This window comes from Suricata suricatta, chromosome 6, assembly GCF_006229205.1.
Source record: "Suricata suricatta isolate VVHF042 chromosome 6, meerkat_22Aug2017_6uvM2_HiC, whole genome shotgun sequence".
NCBI lineage: Eukaryota > Metazoa > Chordata > Mammalia > Carnivora > Herpestidae > Suricata > Suricata suricatta.
This window is the reverse complement of record NC_043705.1, coordinates 106,989,378-107,003,064: the sequence shown is the minus strand read 5'-3', so window position 1 is coordinate 107,003,064 and position 13,687 is coordinate 106,989,378.

The following is a 13,687-nucleotide window of genomic DNA, read 5'->3' as shown; positions in this document are numbered from 1 at the left end:
CAGATATTTACTAGTAAGATGTTTTCTGGGTAATAAAGGCAAATGAAATTATGTATCCATACAAACTTGAGCACAAATGTTTCTAATAGCCCCCAACTGGAAACAACCCAAATGTCCATGAACAAGTGATGAGATAAACAATTTGTGGTTTGCGCATCCGATGGATACTCCTTGCAAAAAAAGGACTGAATTGTTGATACACATACAATCTGGATGAATCTCAAAATAACTATGCTATATGAAAGAAGCCAGAACAAAAGAGTATATACTGTATGATTCCGTTTAGATAAAGTTCTAAGAAATGCAAACTAACTTACAGTGACAGCAAAGATAGGAGCAGTTACCTAAGGACTGAGGGGGTGTGGTCCTGGAAGGAACGAGAAGGAGGGACGACAAAGTGGCACAAAGAAACTCTGAGGGCCCTATCTTGCTTGTCGAGCTTTAGTCATGATGTGTGCATATGTCCAAGCTTAGCAAATTGTACGCTTTAAATATACAAAATTTATTAGGTGTCAATTACACCTCAATAAAACTATTTTTAAAGTAAGACTTTTTAAAAACATTCTTTTTTTTTTAGGTTTATGTATTTATTTATTTTGAGAGAGAGAAAGCAAGCAGGAGAGGGGCAGAGAGAGGGAGAGGGAGATCATGACCTTAGCCAAAACCAAGAGTAGGATGTTTAACTGACTGAGCCACCCAGAAGCCCCTTTTAAAAACATTTCTTAAAACACAAGCGACAAAGAAAAATAGTATGTTGTACTTCAAAGGTCACTATAAATAAAGTGAAAAGTCAGCCCACAAAATAGGAGAAAATATTTACAAAGTATATATCTGAGAAGAGTGTAATGCCCAGACTATATAAAGAGGTATTAGAACTCAACAGTCAAAAAACATCTAATTTCAAATGGGCAAAGGATTTAAGGAGATCTTTCTTCAAAGATGTACAAATGGCCAATAAGCAATGAGAAGATACTCCACATCATTAGTTATTAGGGAAATGCAAATCGAAGCCACAGCGAGGTGCCACTTCACACCCACTATGATGGCTACAATCAAAATGACAGACAGTAACAAGTGCTGACAAAGATGTGGAAAAAGTGAAACTGTCATATATTGCTGGTGGGAATGTAAAATACTGCAGCCAGGGCGCCTGGCTGGCTCAGCTGTAGAGCAGGCCACTCCTGATCTCAAGGTCCTAAGTTCGAGCCCAACATTGGGGGTAGAGTTTACTTTAAAAAAAATAAATAAATAAGGGGCAGCTGGGTGGCTCAGCTGCTTAAGAGTGACTCTTGGTTTCAGCACAAGTCATGATTTCAGTGTTCTTAGATTCTCTCCCTCCCTCTTCCTCTCCCTCGGCCCCTCCCCACTTGCGAGCACTCTCTCTCTCTCTCAAAATACACTTAAAAAAATAAAATAATAAAACAAAATGGTATGGCTACTTTGAAAAACAATTTGACAATTCCTCAAAAAAATTAAACTGGCTCATATGGGATCCATCTGAGCCAGTAACTCAGCTCCTAGATCTGGCACAAGAGCAAGGAAAGCATACCCCCACACAAAACCCTGCACACACGTGTTCATAGCACCATTATTCTTCGTAGCTCCAAAGTGAAAACAACCCAGATATCCATCAACTGATGAGTGAATAAATGTGGCATATCCATATAACAGAATATTATTTAGCCAAAAAGAGGAGTTAATATATCAACAGAACTGTTGTTTTCTAAAAAACAATGAAGTACTGATTCATGCCACTGAATGTTTGAATTTGGAAAACCTCATGCTAAATGAAATAAACTAGACACAAAAGGCTACATACTGTATGATTCTATTTCTGTGAAATGTCTGGAACAGACAAATTCGTAAGAGAGAAAGATTCAGTGGTCGCTGGGGGCTGCGGTGGGGAGGGGAGGAAAGAGAATGATTGCTAATGGGTATGAGGTTTCCTTCTGGGGTGATGAATATGTTCTAGAATTAGATAGTGGTGATGGTTACACGACTTCGTGGATCTATGGAAAACCACTGAGTTGTACAATTTTAAAAGCTTGAATATTGTGGTATGTGAATTATAGCTCAATTTAAAAAAAGATTTCTTGGTAATGATGGCTAGAACACACATATAGCTTTGCTTCCTCTCGCAAAAGACTTTTTTTTTTTTATGTAAACTATAAGGACAAGGAGGACAGAAGAGAGAGCAGAATTTAAAAAAAATTTTTTAATGCTTTATTTATTTTTGATACAGAAGAGACAGAGCATGAGAGGGGGAGGGTCAGAGAGAGAGGGAGACACAGAATCTGAAACAGGCTCCAGGCTCTGAGCTAGCTGTCAGCACAGAGCCTGATGCAGGGCTCGAACCCACGAACGTGAGATCTGACCTGAGCCGAAGTCGGAGGCTTAACCGACTGAGCCACCCAGGTGCCCCAGAGCAGAATTTTAGAAGCTGGAGAGCATGTACAAGGGAGGTAACTCCTATATAGAGCAGGAGCCAGAAAGCTGAATCCCAAACCTGCAGCTAGAAAGGCTGAGCAGCCACCTGTTTTCATGGCAGATGTAACTCTGCTCAGGAATTGGGATATTAGGCGACAGGGTAGGAGTAAAGGTAGGGCTAAGAAGAGGAGAATTGGTTGAAGTCTGTTTATCAAACAGTTGGAAACCCACTTCCTCTCCTTCCACAAGTACCCTTCCGTCTCTCAGAGAAGACTGGAAGTTCATCCTCCGGCGCAGTACAGGGCACGGGCCGGTACTAAAGCTGAGCCCCAGCCTTCTCCCCACTCCCAGTTCCCCGAATGCTAGGAAGCAGTACCTGGGAAGACGCTTCTTTGGGGACATGACCATCCCAGGAGAAATGACCTAAATATTCTGACACTGACCTTAGCCAAAACCAAGAATAGGATGTTTAACTGACTGAGCCACCCAGGAGCCCCTTTTAAAAACATTTCTTAAAACACAAGCGACAAAGAAAAATAGTATGTTGTACTTCAAAGGTCACTATAAAGAAAGTGAAAAGTCAGCCCACAGTTCCCCCGTGAAGCAAATAACGTTATAGGGAAGCCCTTAGTGGGTAAGCCCTTGTCATGGCTCCCAGCTTCTACTTGGTTTTTTAGATACTCAAGGGTTATGGACTATCTGTAGAAATCCTCTAACATAAAAGAGAATGAACAATAACCAAACCCCCCAAAAAGCACCAATGAGAAACAAAATGGCCATGAATAACATTAGAGACATAAAATATGATACTATACCCATGAAACAAGAATAGGATGCTATAAAGATACAGGCACCATTGGAAGAAAAGCACAACTACTGAAGACGAAAAGTACAAGGGCAGATATTAAACAATTAAACAATTTAGTTGCTCAGAAAGATACATTTCCCACAAAGATAAAGAGAAAAACCAGAAAGAAAAGAGAATGCAGCCCAAGAGCCAAATATCAGAGTTCTAGAAATAGAGAACAGAGAAAATCAAGGGGAAGAAATCATCAGTGAAATAAGTCAGTACAATTTCCAGAATTCAAGGACCTAAATTTCCAAACTGAAAGGGCCCAGGGAGTACCAAGGAAAAGGCATGAAAATAGTTTCAAACCAGGGCACATCCTGGTGAGGCTTCAGAAGAATAAAAACCAAGAAAAGATTCCACAAATTCCAAACTTCCAGAAAAGAAAAAACAGAACATATACAAAAAAACAGGAATCACAATGACTTTGGACTCCCTAACAGCAACCCTGGTAACCAGAAGATAATGGAGCAATGCCCTCAAAATTCTAAGGGAAAATGATTTCCACCCTAGCACCTTCACTGAGCCAAACTACCAAATATGTGAGGGTGGTATTCTCAGACATTCAAGATCTCAAAATTTTTCCTCTTTCAGAAAGCTTCAGAAAGGTATGCTCCACCAAAATGGAGGCGTTCACTAAAAATACAAGAAGACCTGGGACACAAAAAACTGAAATTCCACTTGTGAGATGGAATGGGGATCCCCAAGAGGGTGGTACACAGAAATTCTAGGAATAAACAAAACATCTACGTTGGCCCAGGCACAAAGGCTCTGGAAGCTATCTCAATATGACAAAATGATAGGTATGGGATATGCCTGGTACATATCTCATATGTATTGAGGGGCGATTTGGATAATTTTTGGAGAGTATAAGATTAAATTATGATAATGTCATAGAACATTAAGTAAGTGAAGGAACACTCATACCCTGCTGATGTGGAAGCAAACTGGTGCAGCCAATCTGGAAAACACTATGGAGTTTCCTCAAAAAGTTAAAAATAGAAGTACCTCATGATCTGGTAATTACACTATTGGGTGTTAACCCCAAGAATGCAAAAACAGTCATTCAAAGGGATACATGCACCCCTGTGTTTATTGCAGCAACATTTTGACAAAAACCAAATTCTGGAAACAGCCCAAGTGTTCACCAACAGATAGATGAACAGATGAGAAGATGTGGTATACATACACAATGGAATATGATTCAGTCATAAAAAAGAATGAAATCTTGCCATTTTCAGCCACACAGATGGAGGTAGAGAGCGTAACCTAAGCAAAGTAAGTCAGAGAAAGACATATATAATTTCACTTATATATGGAATTTAAAAAACAAAAGAAAATGAATAAAGGAAAAGAAAAAAGAGAGAGAAAGATAAACCAAGAAACAGATTCTTGACTACAGAGAACTGATGGTTACCAGAGGGGAGGTGGGCGGCAGGATGGGGGGAAAGGTGAAGGGGGAATTGAAGAGTACATTTATCACAGGGAGCCCTGAGTGGTGTTGGAAGTGTCGAATCACTGGACTGTACACCTGAAACTAATACCACACTGTATGGTAACTGTACTGGAATTAAAATAAAAAACTTATTAAAAAAAAAAAAAGAAGGGCTCCTGGGTGGCTCAGTCATTTGAACAACCCATTCTTGGTTTCAGCTCAGGTAATGATCCCAGGGTTGTGGGAGCAAGCCCTGAGTCCGGCTCATGCTGAATGTGAAGCCTGTTTAAGACTCTCTCTCTCCCTCTGCCCCTCCCTGACTCACACACTTTCTCTCTAAAAAAATAATAATAAAATGTAAATAAAAAAATTTTTACAGGAGCACCTGAGTGGTTTAGTCAGTTGAGCAACCAACTCTTCGTTTCAGCTCAGGTCATGATCCCAAGGTTAATGGCTTTGAACCCCACATGGGTTTCTGCTGATGGTGTAAGCCTGCTTGGGATTTTCGCTCTCCCTTTCTCTCTGTACCTCCCCTGCTCACATGCACATACTCTCTCTCTCTCACACAAAATACATAAACAAAATTTTAATAAAAAAATAAAATAAAATAAAAAAAGAAGGAACAGGGGTGCCTGGGTGGCTCAGTCGGTTAAACATCTGACTTCGGCTCAGGTCAGATCTCACAGTCGTGGGTTCGAGCCCCGCATCAGGCTCGGTGCTGACACCTAGCTCAGAGCCTGGAGCCTGCTTCCGGTTCTGTGTCTCCTTCTCTCTCTGCCCCTCCCCGTCTCATGCTCTGTCTCACTCTGTATCAAAAATAAATTAAAAAAAAAAAAAACATTAAAAAAAATTAAAAAAAAAAAAAAGAAGGAACACCTGAGTGACTCAGTCAGTTAAGCGACCAACTCTTGATTTCAGCTCAGATCATGATCTCATGGTTGTGGGATTGAGCCCCAAGTCAAGCTCCATGCTAGACGTGGAGCCTGCTTAAGATTCTCTCTCCCTCTCTCTCTGCCCCTCCCTGCTCACATGCTGTAGAAAAAAGAGAAAGAAAGGAAGAAAGAAAGAAAGTAAGAGAGGGAGGGAGGGAGAAAGAGAGAGAGAAAGAGAGAGAAAGAAAGAAAAAGAAAGAAAATCAAGTAAATGAAAAACCAAGACAACTATTAAGTCTTGGGAAAACAAAGGTTATATATGAAATGAATAATAATCCTAGTATACTCTGTAACTAAAATTGAATGCCGTATACCTTGTCATAATATGGTAAACACTGAATGCTGATCACAAATAACCAAACATATAACAGAGGTGTAAGGGAGGAGGAAAGGACAGAAAGGGTGACATAGAAGGACAGTGGAGGAAAGAGTGCTAAATCCTAACCTTCCACTGTGAAAAACCAACCAGGTAATGTTTAAAATAGAAAAATCAGGAAGTAAAATCAGAAGTTATTTAGAGATACATAGGTAAGTACCAAAAGAGTCAGCTAAAAAAGTTTGAAGTGGTATAAAGAGGAAGGGGAGGAAATGCTATTTTTCATAGTAAGCCTTAGAGAAGTATTTGATTCTTTAAATAGGTAAATTTTTTGTAACTTTGATATAAAGTAAAACTAAATTTAAAAATAATGAAAAAAAATATCGAAGTCAAATGATTCTAAGTCACCCAGGCGTCCCAAAGAAAACTTCTTCTTTACAAAAGAAGGCAAGAAAACTAACAGAAGGAAAGATAATAATAATAATAATAATAATAAGCCCCAGCGTAACAGCTGGTTCAGGTTACGGGCACCAGTGGATGCCAAAACCCTAAGACCAAAAGTTGGAGCAGGACAGGATCTCACACACCGTCGGATCAACCCGACGGTCCTCACTGGTTGCAGAGGGCCAGGCACTTTACAATGGTGCAGTCCTCTTCTCAGCACCAAGTGCTCGAACTTAGCATCACAACAGTGCGACAGCCTGACATTGTTTCCTAATGGATATGACACTGAACATCAGCTGCGAAATATGTTTGCGAAAAAATCATTAAACTGAATCTACTTTTTTTTAAGTTTATTTATTTTAAGAGAGAGAGAGATAGAATGGGGGAGGGGCCGAGAGAGGGTGGGACAGAATCCCAAGCTGGCCCCATGCTATCAGCATGGAGTCTGATGCAGGACTCAAACCCATGAAGCGTGAGATCAAGACCTGAGCTGAAACCATGAGTTGGACACGTAACCGACTGAGCCACCCAGGCATCCCAACCTGAATCTCCCTTTAGGCCTAGGTTTCAGTTTACAGTCATTAGAAGAGTAGAAGAACAAGTTAAATGACACCAGGAGAAAAAAGACAAATCTAGGGATAGTCCACAAGACTAAAGATTTAAAAGATTAAAGAAACAAAAAAGAAAAAAAAGAAACGTAGGGGCACTTGGCTGGCTCAATCAGTGGAGTATGCAACTCTTGATCTCGGGGTTGTGAGTTCAAGCCCCATGTTGGATGTAGAGATTACTTAAAAATAAAATCTTGGGGCGCCTGGGTGGCTCAGTCGGTTGAGCGTCTGACTTCGGCTCAGGTCATGATCTCACGATTTATGGGTTTGAGCCCCCCATCGGGCTCTGTGCTGACAGCTCAGAGCCTGGAACCTGCCCCTGACTCTTGTGTCCCTCTCTCTCTGACCCTACCCTGCTCACGCTGTCTCTGTCTCTCAAAAATAAATTTAAAAAAAAAATTAAAAATAAAATAAAATAAAATCTTCAGGGGTGCCTGGCTGGCTCAGTCAGTTAAGCGTCCGACTTTGGCTCAGGTTATGATCTTCAGGTTTGTGGGTTCAAGCCTCACATTGGGCTCTGTGCTGACAGCTAGCTCAGAGCCTGGAGCCTGTCTTCAGATTCTGTGTTTCCCTCTCTGACCTTCCCCTGCTCATGCTATCTCTCTCTCTAAAATAAATAAAAACATTAAAAAGTTTTTTTAATAATAAAAAAATAAAATCTTTAAAAAATGTAATAACCAGATGCAATATATAAATCTTGACAAGATTCTAGTTTGGGAAAAAAGCTGTAAAAGATATTTTTGAGAGTCTGAGGAAATGTGAATCTGGATGGAATATTGGAGGATGTTTCAGAATTGTTATTGCTTGCCTTAGCAATAAGTGTGATAATGGAATTTTGGGCTGTTAAGTGATTGTTTATGTTTTTAGGAGTTGAAGGCTAAATGAAATACTTGGAGGTGACATGACTTGATGTTTGCAACTTAGTTTCAAATGGTTCACAAAAAGATACAGAGAGATAATAGATAAAATTAACAATAGTTGATTACAGACGGTGGGTACAGGAATCATAAACTTCTCTGTATGTTTAAAACTTTGCATAATCAATGGTGGGTGGCGATCATATTCAAACCCCACACAGGACCTGCGACCGCTACTAAGCCGACACGGTACCAGTGTCACCAGTGCACAGACACTTGTGGGCCAGCAGGCTCCCTTACAGCATGGGCACACAGTGCATGTAGTAGTCTTTATTGGACTTTCTCAGTAACTATTCAAAAGTTTTTTTTGTGGGGTTTTTTTTTTGGATAGGAAAAAATTGCAGCTCTACCATTTACCAGATGTGTGATTTTAAGCAAATTACTTAACTCCCTTTAGCCTCAGTTTCCTCAAATGGGCATATTGATAGAACCTATGTAATGCCTAAGATTTCAATATCACCCAAAACCAGAAACCGCCAGGGAGACCGAGTCATGCATGTAAAGGCAAAGGGCTTTATTATTATGGGCTTAGGCTCACTGGGGCCTAAACTCGGGCTCACAGACTTCACAGCGCAGTGGATCCCTGCTGAGAGCCCCGAACAAGGGATGAGTAGGGTTTATATGGGGTTTGGGAAGGGGGAGTTACAGGAAATTGTGACACAGGTACAGTGATCCAGTCAGTATTGTATAACAGCATTGGCAGCAACTCTAACCATACATTTTGTTTAGAGCGTTCGTTACTTTTGGCGGGACCCAATCACAATATTTACAGTAGTTTTGAAATTAACCAATTACAGAAGAGTCCAGGGTCTTATTCGGCACCTAGCGGGTTAACTTTAACATTAGGTAACAGGGTCCTATCTAAAGTTCCTATCTGCAGGCCTCACCTTAAGGAATGTGGGGAGAGGTAGCTGGCCTTTCCTGATTGGTTACCGCAAGGTGGTCTCTCCTGCTCTGGGCAATGTGTAACTGCCTGATAGTTTTGGGGAAACTGAAACTTAGGCCTTCTAGTTCAGAGGGGAAACTTAAAGCCTGTCATGGCATCTGTTTGGTTTAGCCTTACACCTATCTCACTGGGTTGCTGGGAGAATGGATGAGTCAATATACACACGCCTGACATAGAGACTAAATGAGCAGTAGAATTCGGGTAGCTCAGTGATATGATTTTCCCCCACAAACTTGCTACATCTGAATTAAGGACCCTGCCTGTGTACAGAGATTTGGAGCCACTCAACGAAAGGGAGCAGCAAGTATGTTTGTTTGAACCTGTGTATCCTCCCACCCGGGACCCTCCTGGGAGTCTCGGGGTGTACCCTTCAGGCTAGTCAGTTGAAATGCCTGCTCCCCCTTGGTGTGGCGCCCCGGGCTCCAGAGGTGTGAGCTCCTGCCAGTTCACTTGGGTGGGTCAGGAGGCCGAGTCTCCCGGGACCTCAGGCCCATCCTGTTCTCCTCCTCAGTCCCCAGGTCTGAGAGGGAGGAGCCGCCCCAGGCTGCAGGCTGGCAGCGCATATCCAGCCCCGTCCACCACCCTGCATGGCCCGGCCATTCTTTTGATGGGAGGTCTCCATGGATCCTAGTACACTTGGGCCGTAACACAGAGCCAGGAAAGGGGCTCTTTGGGGGGAAGGAACAGGTCTGGGCTCCAGCCCCACATCTGCTATACCTGCCCCAGGCAAGTTACTTACTTCACTGCTTTCATTCACTCCTTCAACACTTATTTATTGCAAGCTACTTTGTTCCAGGTATTGTCCTGGGTACCTGGGCTAAATCAATGAACAAAGCAGACATCTATCTCTGCCCTTACGGAATTTACATTCTAGCAAGAGACAAGCAAGTAAACTATACTGTTGGTTAGAGAGAAACGAGCAAGCTGGGGAAAAGGGAAGGTATTGCTGGGGCCGGTGGGTGGGGGTAGGGTACAGTACTTTATAGGGATTTGAGATGTGCCTCATTGGCAAAGCATAGGCTTGAAGGTGAGGCTGTTTACCAAGCCCATGTCTCGGGGAAGAGTGTCCTTGGCAAAAGAAAGCCAGAGAAAAGGCCCCACGGTAGGGATGTGCTCGGCATGGTTGAGGAAAGGCAAGGAGGCTAGTGTGGCTGGAGTGGAGCCTCTGTGTACATGAAGACAGGGATGTATGGGGCCAGGCCCCGTGGTCATCTTCATGACTTTGGCTTTTACTCTGAGTGAAAATAGGAGCCGTGGAAAGCCTTTGAACAAAGGAGTACAGTCATCTGATTGTGTGGGTGTTTTTTTTTTTTAAAGGATTGTTTGAATGTTTATTTATTTTTGAGAGAGAGCAGGCAAACAGGGAGACACAGAATCCAAAGTAGATCCCAGGCTCTGAGCTGTCAGCAGAGAGCCCATCACAGGGCATGAACCCTGAACCATAAGGTCATGATCTGAGCCAAAGTCAGACGTTTAACCAACCGAACCACCCAGGTGCCCTTCTGACTGTGTTTTAAAAGGGTGGCCTGGGCTGCTGCGTTGAGAATCTCATGGGACTGCTGTGAAGGTCTAAGGAGAGCCTGGATGGGAAACACTTGGTAACAAAAGGCCCTGAATACAGTACGATGCTCTGGGGAAAAGAGACGAGCTGCTCTGCTTCTTCCCATCTTATCCAAGGGACGATTGAGCAAGGAAGGATTTGATTTGCCCAAGGCCCAATTTAGCATCTGGAACTCCCGGACTCCTCCCAGGTGCCATCTGGCAGGTAGGTAAATGGCCTTTGGACTTGTGGTTTCAGCGAGAGCATCTGGACATGACTGACTGAGCAGTCCTCCCCTATGATTCACTCATCCAACAAATACATATTAAGCACAAGTTCTCCATATAGGGAGATATAGGAGCATCTGAAGATACCTGGTGAGGGCTGAGCCCCAGTCATCAGTGGAGCAGGAGTCAGATATCAGTCAGAGACCAGGCCACCAGAGACTGGGGGTAAGCTTAGGAGGCAAGGGTCAGTCTGTGGCCGGAATCAGATCACAGCATGAGGCTAGAGGCAGAGAGACCAGTCAGGAGGCTGTGGAGAAAAGCCAAGCCGAGAGGCAAGGCCTGGTGGAACCTGCGGAAAGGGGACGAAGAGTAAAACGTCATAAGGAAAGTCCACGGGACATGGGTGAGACTGGATATGAAGAAAGAGGTAGGACCAAGATGCTGCTGAGGACTCTTTCTCGGGTGACAGAGATGATGTCATTCACAGAAACAGGAAGTCCTTGGCACATCTGAGGAACAGAAAAACGCCATACATCTGAGCATGGTGAGCAAGGGGGAGTGGTTTCAAATACTGTTGACAAGACAGGCAGGGGCCAGTCCATGAAGACTTTGGTCTTAGTGGGTATTATTCCAAAACAATGGGAAGCTAGCAGAGGGTGTCAGGCAGTAAGGGACTGTGTTTGCTTTATGCTTTAAAATCATGTGTGGCATAGGGGCACCTGGGTGGCTCAGTTGGTTGAGTGTCTGCCTTCAGCTCAGGTCATGATCTTGCGGTTGGTGGGTTTGAGCCCCGCATCAGGCTCTGTGCTGACAGCTCAGAGCCTGGAGCCTGTCTTCAGATTCTGTGTCTCCCTCCCTCTCTGACTCTCCTCTGCTCACGTTCTCTCTCACTCTCTCTCAAAAATAAATAAAACATTAAACATTTTTAATAAAAAATAAAATAAATAAGTAAATAAAATCATGTGTGGCATATAGGTTTAAGGGGGGCAGGAGTGGGGAGCCTGGAGACCAGTCAGGAGTGAAGTAGCTTAGGTGAGAGATGGTGGTGTTTCCGGTGCTGGTGGAGACCGGGAGAAGTGGATGGATTCCACAGCTGTTTCGAAGGGAGAGATGTCAGGTGTGGGAATGAGTCAAAGGCAGGGCCTGGGTTTGGGGCCGTATAATGGATGGTGTCATTCATTTAGATGGAGAAAATGGGAGAGCACATTCTGGAATAGGCAGACTCCAGGGCTGGGTTCTGGCTACATTCTGTGTGACATCCATATGTAGACATCAGGTGGATGGTGGAAGGTACCAGACTGAAACTTAAAAAAAAGAGTGAGCATGGACATTTGTCAATAATCAATTCACAGACGGTATTTAAAGCCATGGGACTCAGGCTGAGCCCTGGGGACTCTCAACATTTAGAGACTGGATGGAGGAACAGCCCTGACCGGTGCAGAGAAGTCGTCAGGAAGGAGGACAACCTGGAGAGGGTGTGCTCATAGACCCTAGGAAGGGGGTGGGGGAGGATGGTTTACCGCATCCGATGCCACTGAGAAAAAAAGATGGAGAAGCCTCGTGAGGGCCACGGGAGATGGAGACAAGAGCAGGTCGGCAAACTGAGTCAGGAGGCAACTGGGAGGGGAGGAAGTGGTGCTAGCATGAAAGGGGGGGCAGAGAGGTGGGGGTCAGCAGCCAGAAGAGGACTCAGGCCATGGCCTTGGAGCGTGTTTGTGGCTGGGAAAGGTACGGAGGGAATGGGGCAGGGACTTGATGGTCTGAGGAAGGGCCCGCCCAGCTCCTGCCATGGTCAGCCCCAGGTGCTTCTGCACAAGCTGCCCCTCCAAGAAAGGCCGCTCTGTCATCCAGCCTCCTCCCCGCTCCATGGCAGTCAAAGTCACTCCCTGACACCACCTCCTTCTCCTCAGGACTCGGACCTCCTGCCTCAGCACAGCAGCTCATCTCCCCAGTGCTGCCACCACCAACGCCGTCCACTGGACTTGAGCAAAGTGAAACTTCCCGAAGTACACCAAGGCCTTTGTTCCATCCGGGCTTTCATTCCCTCTTAGGGTCTCACCTCTCTGAGTGTAACCGACTCCCACATGGTTTCTCACCGTATTGTCACAACGGCCCTGTGAGCCTCTGGGGGACTTAGGAGATGTCCAAGTACCGCTCATGAGCCCTGAAGCTGGGACATGAACACAGGCCTAGGCTGTCTGTGGAGCCCCTTCTCCTAACTACTGGGCCCTGCTGCCTCTCCCTCACCTTGGCCAGTCTTAGTGTAGGCGATGCCTCCTGTGCTCTCTTCCCACAGGATGGATCTGGAAGGCAGATGGGATTCTTTCCCCATCTGCGTTTCATAGGGGCAACTTCTACAATCTTAGTTCACCAGGCTTCTGTTCTACCCAGGAATGACCCTTTCTGAACATCTCACAACCCTGAGAATCTGTTTGCATGCCTCGAGAGCCAGAGAGCTTACTACGTCCATGAGCAGCCTGTGCTAGGCGGTGGGATAGCACAGCAACCCAAAACACGGACTCCAACACAAGTAGCTTTGGCTGAATCTCAACTAGTACCCTGTGCCTCAGTTTCCTCATCTGTAAAACGGTAATGACAGAAGTACCTACTTCCTGGTGTGGTTATGAGCATTAATAATATGCTACATTTAAGTTGCTTGGTAAGTACATCATAAATTTGAGTTGTGAACATTATTTTTCCGGAGGGCGAGTTACAACTCACCTTACTGCAACCTACACTCGTCAGGCCCTTGGAATTCTACCCTCTTCTGCACTCACCTGCAGTTTAATCCTATTGTTCTGCAGTATTCAATTTTCGTTTTCTCCTGATGCCAGGTTTGTTTTTTGTAAGCTCAGTTATTTATCACGCAAACCTGGTTTTCCTAAGATCAGGATTTCTCCTTGACAGAGTCACTGGTTGCTTGCCAGGCAAGCTCAACACTACCAAACACGGAAGTAGGATGGGAGAATGACAGCTTAAGGCCTCACCTCCTACCCTCACAGGCCCAGTGTTGACACCCAGGCTTTTGCACTCCCTGAATTTGGAACC